At 36.6% G+C, this 13,520-nt stretch overlaps 1 protein-coding gene across 6 annotated transcripts in view; it reads left to right on the top strand.

The window, feature by feature from the left end:
- FAM53B (family with sequence similarity 53 member B) overlaps positions 1-13,520 on the top strand; it is a 134,091-nt gene that overhangs the window by 112,990 nt on the left and 7,581 nt on the right. The gene's annotated exons all lie outside the window — the stretch shown is intronic.

The raw sequence follows: 13,520 nt of genomic DNA, 5'->3' as shown, positions 1-13,520 counted from the left end.
ATTGGTAATAATTCCCTGTTGCCTGTTTCTGTTTGATCTTAGGAATTTTTATAATTTCAAAGTGATTGTTTTGTCTAATGGACATAATTAAAAAAATTCAAATGAACAGTTGGTCTCCTGAAATTCAGATAATAAGGTATTTTCTGAAAATGGCAGGTGAGACAATATTTTCAGGATAGAAACTTGCAGATAATTGTATAGCTGCTGTTTAGGGTCTTAATTTGCTTTGTTTGAACCAGCTGGGTAATTTTGTGTTTTAAGTAGATTTCCATATCTTTATATGTATTCATATTCTGTATGAGGTTTCTCAATCTCTGATTCTGGTAGTTCCCAAAGCATTTTTATGACAAATAACAAGACAGTATATGGAGTTTACCATGGTGATAATTTGTGGTCTGTGGAAAGATTAAAAAAGAATTGTGTGGTATTCATTTGCATACTTTTGTCTCCTTGCTCCCTCCCTCTCCCAATTTTGTGATTCCAATGCACTATGCAACTTTCTCATTTTGCCTGCTAATATTGATAACAGCAAATTTGTTTCCTGTCTCAGCTTGAATGAAGGTTGACGTACTCACACTGTGCTGCTTTTCAGACCTATTAGTAGCTGCTTATTTGGAGCATACTCAAAAACCTAAGACTGATTGCCTACCCACTAGATTAACTTTCCTGCTGTATGGTGATGTCAGATACCAAACCTGCAGAGTCACCTAACTATTATGGTTCCAGCACAACCAAAGAGTAGCTCATTGTTGGATTTAAGCAAATACATTATTCAATTTTAGGCAAATAAAAGCATTTGTGGCTTTTAGAGCAGCATGAAATATTGAGGTGTTCAAATGTTGCTTCTTAGTTACTATAAATGATATCGATGGAACAAAGAGTGAATGTAGAATAACTCCAGAACTGATTTATGGAATACATACTGTGTTTTTTCATATGAGCGGCATGGTGAAGATGCTCACCTTCCACTCAGAAGATTTAAAGTTCAATCCTAAGCAGTGGATTGAAGGGGGCAAAGAAAAATATCTGAACTCCACACAGACGTCAGGAAGGGCATCTGGCTAGTAAATGCTCACTCCATCCAGTTACCCTGACGCTATGCTGAATCAGGGTCATAAAAAGAAAAAAGGGCTTTTACTTAAAAATACCATTTATGAGTAAAAGATGTTCTTGCAATAACTCCTAGACAGCAGTAGCACTTAGACTTAGATATCGCTTCATAATGGTTTATAGCACTTATAGTGGTTTACATAGTCAGCATATTGGCCCCAACAATCTGAGTCCTTATCAACAACTCTTAGATATAATTTTCAAACTCTATTCTATCAGTCCATGTATCTTAATGCATTCTAAGAATTATCCAGTGGGCAGATGGTTTCAGATTATCCAATAAAATGATTTTGCAAACCTTTAAATAGACTTGAAACATAAAAGAAATTACCTTATTTTAGGTCAGACTTGGATAAATTTAAACTACTCCTAATAGGCTGTGAATGAAGACTAAGTAACAAAGAAAGCAAGCTGTAACAGGGATGGATAAAGAAAAAAATTAATATAGATATAATTTTATTTAACATTAAATTTGACCCAGCTATGTAGGCATTGATTATCAGGTTATCCAAGCCATATTTAACTGACTACCTATCACAAGGTAGTTTGTCAAATGCTTCTCTGAAATTGATACATTATGTCTACAGCAGGGGTGTCAAACTCACAATGTCACGTGACGTGTAGCGACATATCGTGACTTTTTTGCCATTGCCGGCAATGGGGTGGGCACGGTTTCACTATGATGTATCCAGCCCACGGGGCCGGCAGTTTGACACCCCTGGTCTACAGCATTCCTAGCAACTGTTAAGGAAGTTAAGGAAACCCAGTGACCGCAAACGCTTCCAATATATTTACAGATCCAATAGCTTTGTGATTTATCCTAGAATCTTTCTAAATATTAATGGAAAACTAAATAATCTTAGGCCCCATGATTCTTCTTTTTTCCTACTTTTGAAATAAAAGACAACATTTAAGTGTGTCTCCCCCACCACACACACATACATACTTGGTTCACAGAATCACCTCTTTTTTTTTTTTTTTTTTTTGTCACAATGAATTTCAAATAGAATGCCAGTTGAGCATAGCCCTTGTTTGATCACCCTGTGCCTTTTTGTTTGGAAAAATGCATTTTCTATGTTTTATACAAACATTAAGAATAAACTAAGGGTGCTTCTGTACATTAACTGGCCTGGGCAAGTCATCACAGTACTTCCCTGATGCACAGAGGATGAGCTCAGGGCAAAGTTTAATGGAGAAGATGATGGGGTAGTAAGGGGACTGGCTCCCAGGTCAAATCCAGTCATCTTCCTGGGGTATCTTATCTTCTAATTGTTCTGTTGTTGTTCTGAGATTCTACATCAGGGGTGTCCAACCTTGGCAACTTGTAAGATTTGTAAGACCTGTGGACTTTAACTCCCAGAATTCCCCAGCATGGGAGTTGAATTTCATAAGTTTTAAAATTGCCAAGTTTGGACATGTCTGCTCTACAGTTTTGAAGATCATTCTAATTTTTGTACCCATAGCAATTCTGAATTGGCTTTTTTATGATGAAATATTACATTTTGATTGTAAGAAAAATTAATGTTTGATTATAATAGTATTATAATATTGAGGATATTACATGTATATTCTGAAATTACTTAAAGCAAGTTCTCTGAGTCTGGTGCCATTCCAATACATTAGTCACATATTTCAGCTTGAAACTGAAAGAGATCAATATGGTTTGGGACCCTGATAAAGCTCCAGGAGGCTGGTAATTTTCTCACAGTGAATACAGTCTTATGCTAAGTTTCAGTTTTCATTGCATGGGAGGCTGAAAGATATATATAGCCTGCCTGAACCGCTGAGAAAATAATAGTGGGAAACAGGCTGCTTTGTGTGATTGTTTAAAAACCTCATGTTGCATTGTCAACTTGCAAATTGCATCTGCTATCGGATAAAGCTTTAAGGGAGTGGGAGGGTGGGTGGGAAGCATATTAGCTCCTATGCTTTCTTAATCGTATGTGATTTTATCTTGAAGAGCAAATATAAATTTTTAAAAAGTTCTCTAGACATCCGAATCGATCACAAGTCTAATGTTTATGTCATCTTTCCCACATATTAGGAAGACTGCAAATCTGCGAGGGATGGTGTTGAAAAAATTTTGTGCATTGTTTTTTTGGCAGAATCGTCCCATTTTCACAGCAGATATCATCTGTCTTGCAGTTTAAAGATAACCATAATAAAACAGTAAGACCCAGCAGTGACTGTATAAGTTTTATACCAGCTTGCTTTAAAGTTAACATATTTTAGTTTGTGTGATTTCGGTAGTGACAGCTGAAACATGGTACCCCCAGGGACTACTTCTGTCTCATACTGCTGGCTTGTTCTTTTTCAATGCTCTGCAGATAAAGCTGGTTTTATGTAGCATACGAGAGAGCTTTATGTGGGATAGCAATTATTTATTGGCAGCTGTTGAAATAAAATGAGACCTTCCTTGTTCATTAGGGCTGGCCCCACTTATATTTGTGATACAATTGTTTCCTTGTTTTGCCATTGGATTCTAAGGGCATAACATTTGCTTATTGGCAAAGCACAACAGTGAATTAATAGTCATATGTACTCTTTGGATATTTTGACCAACAAAGGATTGTATCTGTGGGATCACCCAGAATGAGTCAAATATTTGTGTCCTGGTGATCTCTCCCTGTGGATGGTTAAAATAGAGGATTTTAGCTCTTGTCTATAGACTAACTGGTAGGAATTTTAGTGAATTCAGAAACCAATGAAACAGTTAAATCATAGGATTAGGCCATGGATTCTCATTGCTATATTCCTCCCTCTCCAATGACTAACAGTCAGGATGAATTACACAAAATAAGATAAATTATACTTGGTTGCTAAATCAGTATAAATCTAGTCAATATATATAGGTTACAGGATTTGGGATTTCTTGGTGCAGAAGCTGATAGCCTGGAGAAGAGAAGTGAAGGTGTTTCATCTGATTCATTAGAGATAATAATAATAATAATAATAATAATAATAATAATAATAATAATAATAATAATAATAATAGTAAAGTTGGAAGGGACCTTGGAGATCATCTAGTCCAACCCCCTGCTCGGGCAGGAAACCCTACACCATTTCGGACAAATGGCTGTCCAGTCTCTTCTTAAAAACTTCCAGTGTTGGAGCATTTACTGCTTCTGGAGGCAAGCTGTTCCACTGATTAATTGTTCTCACTGTCAGGAAGTTTCTCCTTAGTTCTAGGTTGCTTCTCTCCTTGATTAGTTTCCACCCGTTGCTTCTTGTCCTGCCTTCAGGTGCTTTGGAAAATAGCTTAATTCCCTCTTCTTTATGGCAGCCCCTGAGATATTGGAATACTGCTATCATGTCCCCCCTTGTCCTTCTCTTTGTTAAACTAGACATACCCAATTCTCGCAACCGTTCCTTATATAAAATTGTTCTATGTTGTACGTGCAGCTAAAAGAAACTCTCAGTATTAATGAATGGAAATCCTGAATGCATAGGGAAGAAGCTGCAAATTTCTTGCTGAAATAAATAAAATTGAAAATTAATCCAGAAGGAGGTTGGTCACATCATCTATTAATATAATCTATTAAAAACTTTTTGTCTTGTGAATGTGTGTATAACACACACAAAATATTTAGTGCAATAAATTATTCAGTTTACATTAATGCAAGGAGAGTTACTCTAGAAAACATGAGTTAAAAATGAGTTTGTTTTATGAAGTCACAGGAATTTACTGGGGAAAAAAATCAGCTCTTTTAGCAGGGACGTATATTCTTTTTTAATCTGAGGCCTGCCCTCAATATTTGTAGTACTTGAGCCTAGGACAGGGGTCTGCAACCTTGACAACTTTAAGACTTGTAGACTTCAGCTCCCAGAATTCCTCAGCCAGTTCACAGTCTTAAAGTTGTCAAGGTTGCAAACCCCCGGCCTAGGATAAAAGCTAAGTTTGCTGTAAAAGAGTGATTAAATTTAATATGATCTAATTAAATGGGATTAGTCTGAGTCTCTGTTTATATGACAACCCCTTTCTTGCGTTAAAAACTGTTGGTAACATTTGGAGCAGCTCTGAAGGAGGCTTATGAGCTACAAATGGTGCTTTCTTGCCTTAAAATAAGAACATGGTGGGGGCTGCCTTTTTCATTCAGGCCAAGTTCAGCTCTGGCATGATATAAATCGGCTTTCCTCAAACTAATACCACCAGGTGTTCCTTGAGAAGACTTGGAATAAAGACGGGGAATTGTAATTCTAAGACTTTGGAAGACCATTGCAACAGTTTGTTTTCATATCTGTTTCATAACTGTTTTTATCAGTTATAGAAACCTGCCTGTAGAAACCCTTGAGTATACAGTAATGGTTTCTGGCAGTATGTGATCGGTTTGCTAATATATTAGTACACAGTCCTCAGTGTATGACCATAATTACAGTTGTTAAGTCATGACCATGCCTGATTTTACAACTGTTTCCAGCAGTGTTCACTACATGTAAAGTGAATTTAGTGTTCACTATGGAGGTTGGTTTTTGTTTTTGTTTTTTGGGCTAAAGACAGGTAATAAATGCCAGTTTCTGTCAAAAACATCATAAATTGCCATGAGATGCTGCAAACATCTGTAAATGTTGTCCAGTTGCTTAGCACCAAAAATGTATTCACATGACCAGGGCAGCCATCCAAACTTCAGCCATCCAGGTTGTAAGTAGTTTTTTTCAGCTCCATCAAAACTACGAACTCACTAAGTGATCAGCTGTAAACTGCTTTTAATCTCTGATTAATCTACTCCTTCATTATTAAAGCATTAAATAAAATAATTAGTTTTGATGCTTGCATTGACTAGTTGCAAAAAACCCCAAACTGCAATTATTATAACCAAGTGATTAAAAACAGACAAAATGCTGTCTGGTTTTATAAGGAATACAATTTAATACATAATTTGAGAAAATGTCTTTATTTGAAGGTGGTAAATCAAATAGCAAAGTGTGGGTAAATATCTTTCCAACAATTTTAACAGCACAAACTGTACAAATGATAGGGTAACCATCACCAGTATATATAAAAATACTATATGCTTAACTAATTTCTGCAGAATAACTTCCCCACAAAGGGAATATATGCTGTGTTATAGATCATAGTCAGTTCCATGCTAGAAGAGGAATGATGGGAATTACATTCTAAAATGTATGGAGGGTACGAGCATAGAAAAGCTTTCTGATCAAGGGTAAACAACAAATAATTCTTTAGATTATGTTTAACTAAAACTCTTATCCATACTCATGTTGAATGATGATGTATGTGTGTGCACTTCAAAAATAGCTCTTTACAGAACTCTTTACTTCAAATGTTGGTGCTTAAAATTTGTGCCATATCCTTATTGAGAAAGAAATAAAATAATGCTCAAATAGATACATACAGTATCAACTATGAGGAGAATTATATTCCATGTTTATGCTGGCTGAGCCCCAATTTATGCATTTTTCTGATCAATGAAAGCAGAGTGCTGGATGTAGAAATAGTTGATGAAATAATTAAATACCATAAACTATTCAAGTGCAGCCAAAACAAGACTGGTCAGGTAGAATTCACTGGCACAGTAACATTGGCAAGAATTTGCTTCCTTAGTTTATAACCCAATTCAGAATTTCTGCCAGACATACAGTATTCTGTTTATCCTTCATGCAACTTATAACTACTTTCTGTGTTATTTTTTCCCCCTCAGCATTGCTGTCATATGTATTCCTGACACTTCATTCATCACTTTGGAAGTTCAAGCCAGGGGGAAAAATTGCCAGAGTTATAACCACCCCTTTTTTTTATGTAGCTGTTGATCTTGGAGTTCTTTGTTTTTTCCTTTACTGCTTTCATGTATCCTGGCAAAGTTGATCAAGTGCTGCTGGGAGCATTAAAACAGCCATATCTTTCAACGTCTTTTGGAGCTAAGCTCAGGTCAGGATGCAAATTAAAAACCCAAACCAACTAACATAGACTATTATGTTTCTACGCCGACTTTAGCACAGACCTTCCATGTATTTCATTTTAGTGCTTGAGTGTCATGGAATGTCAGAAAAATTCAGTCTCAAAATCCCAACATCTTACTCCAACAACTTGAGGAAGAGTTTAGAAGTGCTAGTTTCTGCTTTGAATTAGAAATACTTTATTGTCATCCAAATCTCAAACGGTAGTTAATTTCTCAGATGATTTGTTTGATAGGAGGAGATATATGTATGTAGGTAGGTATTTATTTGGTAAGACTTTCAGCAGTGTTTTGCCTTTCTTCCTTCCTAGGGCTAAGAGCAAGTGACAAATTCACCTACAGGTAGTCCTTGACTTATAACCACAACTGAGCCCAAAATTTCTGTTGCTAAGTGAAAGATTTGTTAAGCGAGTTTTGCCCCATTTTACAACCTTTCCTGCCACAGTTGTTAAGTGAATCATTGCAGTTGTTAATACTGTTGTTAAGTGAATCTGGCTTCCCCATTAATTTTGCTTGTCAGAAGGTCACAAAAGGTGATCACATGACCCTTGGACACTGCAACTGCCATAAATTTGAGTCAGTTGCCAAGTATCCGAAATTTGATCAAATGGTCAAAGTGATGCTGCAAATATAAGTGGGAAAAACGGTCATAAGTCATTTTTTTCAGTGCTGTTGTAACTTTGAACAGTCACTAAATGAACTAACTATCGTAAGTCAAAGACTACCTGCATTTGGCTTCAGATTTACAGTCTCCCAGTTTCTAGCCCAGTGCCTTTAACCTTTAATCACTACACAAAACTGGATCTTAGCTTGTTTTTATACTGTGATTAAAATGAAGGACATTCTTCTAACTTTTAGCAGTATCTCATGAGCACACAAGCCAGGAGGAAAGCTTCTTTATATCATTAATGACATCTATCCACAGTCAACCTTTTTTTTAAAAAAAAACATGTTTTATAATGGGTGCTAAAGAATAATAATGGTGACTTGTCTACTTTCTCTTTAAGTACCTAAGTAACTATTCTAAGAGTTGTTAAAGCACAAATGAACAATAACAATGGAACATTGTTCTTTTAGCCTCCAACTTGTTGACAAGAGTTGATTTAAATGATTAACTGGACAAATTTTGAACAGAATATTTCAGTACTCATTTCACCTTATCAAATCAGGTGACGTTGGAAGTTAGTTAATGAAAATACCATTTCAGCTAACCCAGCCATAAAGAATAAAGAGTTAGTTGTATTGCATAAAGTCAGTCAATGGGTTCATTGTAATTGATTAGGGAAAACAACATTGGTTACTATTTTATAGCAGTCAAGTTTGTATTTGACAGTTTCTACTCAACAGTAATTATTGTTTTTTTCAGAAATGTATTATGGTGTTAGTTGCCTCCTTAATATAGAGATAGAAAAAAATATTTATTTGTTGTAGCAAGGCAACCAATTTTTGCCTAGATTAGGATAAAAACCATTTGCAGCCACATAGCAGAGCAAATACATGGTTTTAACTCTAATCTTTTACTGTTGAAGTTCTTTACTATTAAAAAATTTCCCTAGGAATCTCAAAGAGAATATTTGCCTGTACAAGGCATTTCCTGTCTTGTGAATGCTTTGAAAAAGAAAGTTGATATTCCTGCAGTTTACAGGTGTTTGGAGTAACATAAGGTCCCAGTTCACAATTACATAACTTATGTAAATGAAGACATCCTTATGTGCACATAGAAATGATCCACTTTCATAGAGAACCCAGCTTCATAAAGGAGACTCAATATCATGTTAGTGTTTCCTTCTTAGAAGCTGGTTATTTTTTTCCAGCTCTGTGAAAAAAACATTTTAGCAAAGTAGTAAATGGCAGAGGATAAACGATGAATTGGTAAGACTGATATTGTTTAGAGCTGGTAACAAGGAAACTTTTGCAATATCCAATGTGTAAGGGGGGAAATCTATTAATAATTCTTCTAGAAGAGCTGCTTAGGGTTTCTATATTTTAGGCAGTTATGAAAAAGTGTATAGGACTTAAAGGTTTCTGGCTATGTGGCTTATAAAGACAGCTGAGCCCAAGAAATAGTTTGAAAACTGATATTCGGGATATTTATTGTATATGTAATTAAAAAATGCAGCCTATACTTTACACGGTTACAGTGGTAAAGTCATGATAATTTACTGACTACCTCATAGTCCCAGTTGATATATTTTCCAAAATACAAGCAGTTCTGTTATAGATATGTATTAAAATCCTAGGTTCCCTGTATCAGCTTTCTCTAACCTAGTGCCTTCCTTGATTTATTAGACCAAATTCTAAAATCCTCAGCTAGCATCAGGCAGCCTGGGAGTTGGGGAAAAGATGGCCTCTGTTACATCTCATTTCATGAGTTGAAGCTCTCACTGTGATTTTCCTTGCTTACTATCCATGTTTATTAGTGATTATTTAGAAATCAATTATTGCGGCAGTAAGTTCTCCCAAGTACATACGTGATCATTTGGTCTGGTTCAATGTGATGATTTTTATCTGTTTAAAAAGTTGAGTAAAACAATCCAAATAACATTGCATTTTTTTTTCCTTGAATGTTGTACAAAGGTATGCATGGGAAGATATACTTCCTTGTAATCAGAAAAGGAACATTTATTTTGGTGTTGAATTTCTTGAGCATATTTGATTTTAGTCTGGCCATTCAATTGAAAGTTTGGCTGTAGACCCAACATTTTAAGCCTCCTAGTGAAGTAGCCCTTCAGTCAAAAATCCTGGTTTCAGAATGCTAAAAAAAAAATACATGCTGAAACAAAGCTACTGCACATAAACAGGAAAAAAAACCACCAAACCAAGGTTTTTAAAAATAACATTCCCAGCCTTTTCAAACTAATGCATACAGGAGGTGCCAAGGTGAGGCTTGTATTGGCATGACGAGGCATGTTTGCAGAATATTAGTCCTGTGTGTGCAGATAAACCAAACCTTTTTCTCAGGGGCAACATGTAATGCTTATTCACAAGTAGTCAGCTGAGAATGAAATCAACTCTGGAATTTAAGGAATGCTGGGCCAAGCAAACAAGCCATGGAATCTAGATCTTTGTGTAGAGACTCATTTTGATAGATGATGTGTCAACACTTTTTCTCCCCTCTTACATTGAAGTATTTTTCTCTGCATCTGTCTATATAAAGATTAGCTAACCTATGGTGGCAGGCACCAGGCTGCTACTAGAATATCTGTCCCTCAGTTTTCCCTGTCCTCCCATCACATTTATCTTGTGTTTGGATGAAATGATTCTGCTATGTTTTCCTGGCAATGCCACCTGTGGCAACTAATGGATATGGAAAATTCATGACATCAGATTATAAAGTATGGAAAACTACAGGTAGTCCTCAGCTTACAACTACAGTTGACCCCACAATTCCTGTTGCTAAGTGAGTGGTTCAGTGAGTTTTGCCCCATTTTATGACCTTTCTTGCCATAGTTGTTAAGTGAATCACTGCAAGTTGTTAAGTTAGTAACATGGTTGTTAAGTGAATCTGGTTTCCCCATTGACTTTGATTTTCAGAAGGTCATAAAAGGGGATCACATGACCCTGGGACATGGCAGCCATCATAAATATGAGTCAGTCACCATGCATCCAAATTTTGATCACATGACCACAGGGATGTTGCAATGGTCATAAGTGTGAAAAATGGTCATAACTCACTTTTTTCAGTACGATTCAGTGGTGGGATTCAGCCAGTTCACACCAGTTCGGCAGAACCACTAGCTAATTTTTGGTTGCCCAGGCCCAAAATGGACTTCCGGAAGCGGTATCCACACAGAGAACCGGTTGTTCACATATTTGAACCCCACCACTGGTACCATTGTAACTTTGAACAGTCAGTAAGCGAATTGTTGTAAGTTGAGGACTACCTCTACAGTCTTTTTTGTTTGCCTCAGTGATTCACATATTATACTACACCAAGTCAAATTTTATATATCACATCCAAGTGTGAATCGTCCGTTTTGCCCTTATGAGACTGCTAGGCATAATTTCATGTCATTGGCTCATCTAGTCAAGTATTACTCACTGTAATAGTCCTTTATACCTTTAAGTTCCAATATCTGGGATCACTTAATGAACAGAAAGTATTTGCTTCTACTTCATGGAAAATAAGGCTTAATAATCGCAGGATAATCCTGCTTTTATATAGTAGGAGGATCAAAGTGTAACCATAACTTCCTTTTGGGAGACTTTGTTCTTGCTATCCAATAACCCATTTTCCATTTTTGTTAAATCCAGAGAGGATCAGTAATAATGGAACCTTCGCTATTTCCCATGTCAGTATAACATAAGCACATGTGGGGAAGGAGGAACATTAAAGTTGCAGAGAAAAAAAGCACCTGCCTTATCCAGATGCTGCAGAGTTGAATAGCTTCAGCATAGATAAATTTCCCTATTTGGGTTGTTCTTTCTGCATAAGAAAGCAAGCTCTATTTTCTGCTTCTTTTTATATTGAAGAAGCATATAGTATGACACATCAAAGACTGCATGTTATCATGTCTTAAATCAATATACAATGTCTCTCGCCTTCTCTTGCCTGTGGCATCTCTTCATCTTTTTCTTATCCCTTGTAACATTACTGTATTGTTGATTCCGTTTTTCAAAAAAAGGAACTTTTTTCAGATTTCGGGGATAAAATTCTTGAACATCTAAAAAGTAGAAAAGACATGCACACTGAACTAAAGATTTTAAAGCTCAGATTTATTTATTTTTTACTCGGATCTCACAATGTTTCACTCCTGATCTGTCTCTGAAACACCATTTTGATGATATAGTGGAGAACACGTAGGCTGCAATTGTTAATCAGTTTGGAAGCAGGAATCCTTGCTGATCAAGTACCCAGGTCTAGTCAAGTATGCATCAATTGGTTTCTGATCAGTCTAGTCCTCATTTTCATTCCCTTCTCACAAGCCGAGACACATATGGCTATGTGAATGTCTTTATTTAAAGGCAGTATGTTATTGCAGCAATAAATTCATTAAAAGGGAAGCCGGACTCCCACTCTGTGCAACCAGGAATCCAGTTTGCTGCATGTTGATGCTAGATTTCCAACCATCTTTTTATAGTGCAGAACAATAGATGAAGGAAGAAGAGCTAGATGGTAGTTCACATTAGTGCAGGAAAATTAGTTAGCAAGACGGCTTTTAAAAGGGAGATTGAGGTGGGTAGTGGCTGCACAGGTTGTTCCCAGAGCACTTTTTTTCAGAGGTTGCATGACCTTGAAACAATAGGTTACAATGGGAACTACTGTTTGCTACCTGACTTGGTATCTCTCCTCTTTGCTGATGTTTTTTTTTTTTTTTTGGCAGAAGTTCCGTTCCCATAGCTTCAAATTTACTCAGTGCCTACCCAAAACCTCTGCCCTGCCCTCTCCTAATATTTGACAATTACAATAATATTTGATAATTACAATAAAACCACAAGCTGTTCGAACTTGTGTCTGGGAACTGGCCTTGAGCTTAGCACCCCAGGAATGGGCAAATCATCTCTGCTTGTCACTTAAATTTTGCAAACGGGTGCAGAATTCAGTGGGATATTATCTTTTGTCTCTATGAACTTTGGAACATCACCTCAGGCTTCTCTGGATAAAATTGGCAGCCTGTCGATTGCAGTTGAAGGCAGTGCTGTGTGATTTCAAAAGCTCCAGCAGAATTGTGCTCTTCCTCTCATCTAGTCACAGCAGTTATACAATGGTTCAGACTAACCAACTAATTAGTTTGGTGCTTCTCCAATAATGGACTAATCAACAGAACACTTGTTCTGCAATTTAAAAACTGAAAAAAAAAACCCTTTTCAGTGCAAGATAGTACAGTATACACCTTTAATCCTGGGACACAAGAGAACAGGTGTTGACATAATTGCTTCGAAGCAGAGAGAGTGAAAAATGCCATTGTGAGAGCTAAACCACTTCATTTGCAGCACTGTTTGCAAACTGAATGCTTTTTGGTAGTTACCAGGTAACTGGAAATCAAAGAACCATGTCAGAGGCTGGGACCTCATGATTAACAAATGCTTCCTCTGCTAATAAGCTTACATCTGCAACAAAGTCATAGTGCCTCCTTCCCAACAGAACCATCCCTTCCCCCAAACTCTAGGAAACCTTTCAGTATGGGCAAACTTGGTTTGTGGATTTCAAGGATGGGGAAGGAAGCTTTCAAATGTGGTCTTTCTGATTTGTAAATTAAAAAACCTGAATGACAGCGACTCAGAAGTAGAAATCTGTGACCCTGTATCTTCTCAATGCATGAATTTAATCTATAACCTTGGATGGTTTCTAATGAACGGTTCTAGGCCTTTCCTATAAATTGAGCTAAATTATCTATCTGGCAAAAGGAAAAGCAAAGGAAAGTAAGAAAGCAGTACTGACCTATGGCTTTTATTTTAATCCCTGTTTTAAAAAATAATCACCTACCTCTTTGCAAACAGAAGAGAATATATCTGGTCTTTTGGATCTAATGTATTTAGACCCTACCTGGCCAC

Source organism: Crotalus tigris, unplaced genomic scaffold, assembly GCF_016545835.1.
Source record: "Crotalus tigris isolate CLP2741 ecotype Arizona unplaced genomic scaffold, ASM1654583v1 scf7180000017536.10889498, whole genome shotgun sequence".
Lineage (NCBI taxonomy): Eukaryota > Metazoa > Chordata > Lepidosauria > Squamata > Viperidae > Crotalus > Crotalus tigris.
Note: the sequence above shows the minus strand (reverse complement) of the source record. Positions and strands in the feature narration are given on the sequence as shown.